This window comes from Ruditapes philippinarum, unplaced genomic scaffold, assembly GCF_026571515.1.
Source record: "Ruditapes philippinarum isolate M1 unplaced genomic scaffold, ASM2657151v2 ctg291_1_1_1_1, whole genome shotgun sequence".
NCBI classification, from domain to species: Eukaryota; Metazoa; Mollusca; class Bivalvia; order Venerida; family Veneridae; genus Ruditapes; species Ruditapes philippinarum.
The window spans coordinates 5001-10408 of NW_026861293.1; positions in this window are offsets into that span (position 1 = coordinate 5001).

A 5408-nucleotide genomic window follows, 5' to 3' on the forward strand; every position below is an offset into this window, starting at 1 on the left:
ATCCACACAAAGCAATCAAATGTTCTAAACTGATTGACCGCATTCCTATTGTGTCAGAACTGTCAACAAACAACACCAAGGAAAAAGCTTTGTGTTATAAAATACCCATAAACGTGTCCAGGGTTTTAGTACTAAAGTTCAGTTTCAAGTTTTTGATCCGATTATACGTCAAGGAAAATGATAAATTCAAGTGGTTTGATAAAAGTTTGAAATATTAATGAAACTTTATATAATAAGTATTGTATGTTCATTTTTATTAAAGAAACACATTAAAAGGGATACTTGATTTATAGTTCACTTGTTTAGATGCACCTTTCCATATATTGTATTGTTCTTAAGAAATAAAGAAATAGAATAACTTTTATGAAATAGATAATTTAAACATCTTGGGAAAATAGTAGATGTTATGATCAAAAATCAAGTGCACTTTATTTATATAATAATGTTATAACAGTAGATAATATGTTTTTTGGAGTTCTTCAATTGAAATCCAGAACCACCCGGTGACGAATTAATTACTATTGACATGTACATATGTGTGGTTGTTTAACGCAAGCAATAAATGAAATAATAACCATAAAAGTAGCCCAACTGCACATAAACTTGGTTTATTGAATAAAAAAACAGGTCTCTATGATTGCTCATAACTATTGTGCTGTTTGATATAAGTGTGCCAGTAAATGTAATAAAGATACTCAAGTTCTATTTATGGTTGTATGCATTATTGTAAACAACTGTGCACATGTCAACATATAAGAGTGGTTGAATTACTTAAATATGTAGCATTTAATACATTAATACAGTTATTAGCATTTTATTCATAATAATGCTCTATTTACTACAAACGTTACAAAGTTTATCGATTTCCCTAATTTTATTGACACCATCTAGACAGATTATATTATTGACAACATTAATGGACAAGATAATGTATCTTATTTCCGTTTTAATAACTGACGCAGTAATAAAATGATTAATGGAGACCTTTTTGATATCATTTTTCCTGGAAGCACTACCAATGAAACTCAATGGATTGATAATAAAGGATTGATAATAAAGGCAAAATATTTCAGATAGTTTCAAGGACTTTTATCTTCAATATGTTTACATTGATGTGATACCTGATTCTTTAACACATTTTTTTAGCCTGCGCAATAGTGCCTTTTTTCCACATTCAGTTTTTTATCGTCGTGTATTTTAATGATTTTTTTATTTAACGATTAGCGTCTGCTTCTTAGCTTTAACGATATAAGCATGCATATATTATATATAGCACTAATTACGTAAGTCTTTTTATTTGTTGAATTGTTACTCTAACATTACTCTATAAGTCTCTTATAACTCAATATATGAATGGCAATGTACTTTTTAAATCATGTTATATGTGTTCTATGTATATTGTTGTATGTATGTACATTGATGAGACTAAAATAAAGATTGAATTGATAAACTGCATTAATTCCAAATACAATACAGTTTTGAATGGCAAAAAAAACTCAGTTTAATTTAAACCCACTTCTTCCCTGCCCCATTTGTTTTACAATGCTCATTAAATGGTCTTTTCATGATGTTTTACTTCAGGATATGTTGTGGGTTGCAGAACTTTAGACTCATTGTTTACTTTTACCTAACACCTAACAAACCTAACAAACGAACAAATATGTTTGTCCTTTAATTCGCATTTTTAACATTTTATAGTGTGCGTTATAATACCTATAGAACGATTGCTTGCCCTAGTGTTATAATACATAAACAATAGAAGAAGAAGAATGTAAGGTCACCTAAAATAGTTCATCTTTCTAAGAATAGTAGTGCTAAATAAATACCATAAATCAACCCGTGTAGTTCTGGTTACATCAGAATTTAATTGTAGAAATAACATTGAAATTTTTTTGGCAGCAGGAGGATGTAATTCTGTGTTATGACACTTCAGTGAAGAGTAAACACTAAGTTTACTTTTTAACCAACCAGACTTAAAAAATCTTGTCATCTTTTTAAGCTTTTAAATTGGTTACATTAGTCTTAAGACAGAAATAAATCTACATCTAGAATATCGGTTTTAGTATATTCAGCATTTATTTGTTATAGTGGTCTTATCAAAAGAAGAAAAGAGTGTCTAAAATATCCATTCAGTTTATGCAGGGGTTTGTTTTCAAATATAAATACAATGCCTGTGTGAGTACTTAAAATTGTTAAGATGACTTATTTATTCATCAGCATTTAATTATTATTATTTTTTTCCCTGTTCATATGACACAACTTTTTTCCAGTGTGATGTAACTATATTTCTTACTCATATTTGCAACAATCGTATATCAAATGCCTCATTCATATATAATTGAATCAGTTGCCATATAAAAGGGAAAATAAATTGTTTTTATTAAATATCGTATTAATCAGATTAAACACATTTGGCAGAGATTGAAATGCTATCATTTGTTAGGCAATAACTTTAATATTGGTAATAGTCGTAAAAAACGCATTGTAATGTAAATGGAATGTTTGACCTTTATTTATATTTAAGATCTTTTGAGCTTGCACAAAATACAAGTGTGAATGTTGTTGAAGATCAATTAATGCTTCTCTCATGCCATGTAGTGTTTGACCTTTGTTTCTATTTCAAACAATAAAGTCTCAATTTGAAGTCCAGGCAAGAGCCTTGTGATAAATTACTTAGATTTCTGCTGACAATTTAAACATGCAACAAAGTCGTTAACATTTCCCAAGGAGAATACTTTCGTCGTATGAACATTGGAAAATTTTTCTCCCAGACTGGAAGTTTATAGAAAAGTTGATGGTATTTGTTTTCATAAAAATACTTAATTCATGACTATGTTCTTTAGGTTTAACTCATATTGAAATATGTAGACCCTCTCTGCAAAGTCATTAAAGCAACTTTAAAGTCATTTAATAAAAACAAATGCACACTACTGCAATAGCAGTTCACATAATTCATTTGCCTTATAAACAAACATATCGTAAATGCGCACAAATATTAGCCGTACACTACATGATTTCATTGATTATATTTAAATGATTCAGTCATTTAACTGGAAACCTTTCTTCTCGTTTTAGATATGAAATAAATAGAATAGGTTCAATTCTAAGTTGTTTAGATTCATTCAATGAAACAACATTGTGCTTGCAAGAGGCTTGCATGATATGTCAACTCATTAAATTTAGTATTCCTATCTCCATACTTCAATATATTATACATATTTCTCACAAAATTTTATTTGATACCCTCGACCTTACAATAACAATATACGTATTAACACCTCCTGCACTATTCCAACATTCACATTTTCTGGATGAATGACTTTAAATTCATCAGATACTGTTGATGTGTTACCTGTGATGACATTGATATGTTTATCTTAATAATAATAATAATAATAACAATAAATATGGGCTTATGAGTTGTCTCCCTTAAATCATGTAAAGGATACATACATGATACATGTCTAAGATGACTTATGCCTACTTCATAATAAAGTGATAGGCAACACTATTTCAAATTCTTGCATACTTTCTAGAAAGATTAAGTTGGCTTTAAATACATATTAATTAATGTATAAAAGTTCTGTTACTGATGTGTATATTAGATAATTATTCTATTTGTCATACCCTTTCGCGTAGAAACTGGTTGGTAAATAAAGTAGATACATCAATTCATCTGTCATATTCCCATTGTATTTATAACAATACATTGAAAAAGTAAATATTGAAAACAATTTATCGAAGTATTTTAAGCTTTCTTGTACTAGATACATATTGCATTTAGGGCAGACATAAACCCTAATATAGAATATCCGTATAGTCAGCATTTTTGGTTATATTGGTCTTATAAAAGAGGAGAAAAGTGTCTACATTATCCATTCAGTATTTGCAGGGGGTTGTTTTCATATATAGATACAATTTCAGTGTGAGTACTAAATTATGTTAGTTATTTATTCATAACCATTTTATCATTGTACATCCAGACAGTTACTTTCTTTATACTCTCACTTTATAGCTAACCCCAGCATTGTGTAGTTCACCATAGATGAATACGATACAAGTTCAATGCAGATGATTTGAATTGAATCATTGTTAAAAGCGAAGTAACTGCATTTTGTACAAGTACTAAAGATACAATTACCTTGTTTATTCATAAAAAATCAATTAAAGTCAATTGCTTACAGTTTACCATTTCTAATTAATTTTGATAATTTCGACTTTTCTTCTAAACTATTAAATGGAAAGTCTCATTTTTATTTTATTTGTCAGATCTTGGAAACAAATCTGAAGATGTTATAATTATGTTTTACATAATGATGTTGAGGCTTGTACGAAATTTACAAGTTTACATATCTATCGACGTGTCTTATGAATCATATCTGCACTGCAAATGGTTGGCAACATTATCTACACTCGTAAAGACGCATATTGAAATATGTGTTGGATTTTTGTCTCAAATGTAGAATTATGCAACAACCAAAGAATGTTCGTTAACCAAAATTATAATATGATTAAAACTATAAACGATACCCTTTAATTATAGTTTACATTATGTCTTTATTTAGTGCTGTAAAGTTTATATGATAAATTAATAACGCCTCACATTGTAACTAAACCACCAATTGAAAACGTATTCATATGCTATGTCATATGCTTAAAAGGCATACGCTTACTCCAAATAAATTTTGATGTTTGATATGGTACTTACGAAAGGCTCATATAATCAAATATTTATTTGAGCCCTTTTTTTAGGAGCTATACATATAACTGTCAGTAAATTTATCCCAAAATATAATTGTCTTCGTCATTTCAGGAGCTGGTTTTTTTCTTGTTTTCCCTGTTCATATGACACAATTTTTTTCAAGTGTGATAAAACATAGTTCTTACTCATATTTGCAACAATCGTACATCAAATGCCTCACATGTACATAATTGAATCAGTGGCCGAATAAAAATGGAAAATAAATTGTTTTATTGCATACCATAATCAAATTACACACTGATTTATTTATTAGGCAAATAACTTTAAAATTGCTACTATTCGTAGTTATGTTAATGGAATGATTGTGTTTCTAAAGATTTTAGATCTGTTGAGCTTGCACAAATTGCAAGTTTGGATGTTAGTGAAGAAGATTTATTACTGCTTGTTTCATGTAATGTTTGACCTTTGTTTATATATTTAAACCAATAAAGTCTCAATTAGGAGTCCAGACAAGAGATTTGTGATAAATAACTTAGATTTATCCTGGCAATTTAAACATGCAACTAAGTCGTTTGCACCCCCGAAGGAGAATACTTTAGTCGTATAAACAGTGGAAAATAAATTTTACTCCCAGACTGGAAGTTTATAGAAAAATTGGTGATTTTTGTTTTCATAAAAATACTGTATTCGTGACTATATTTTCAGT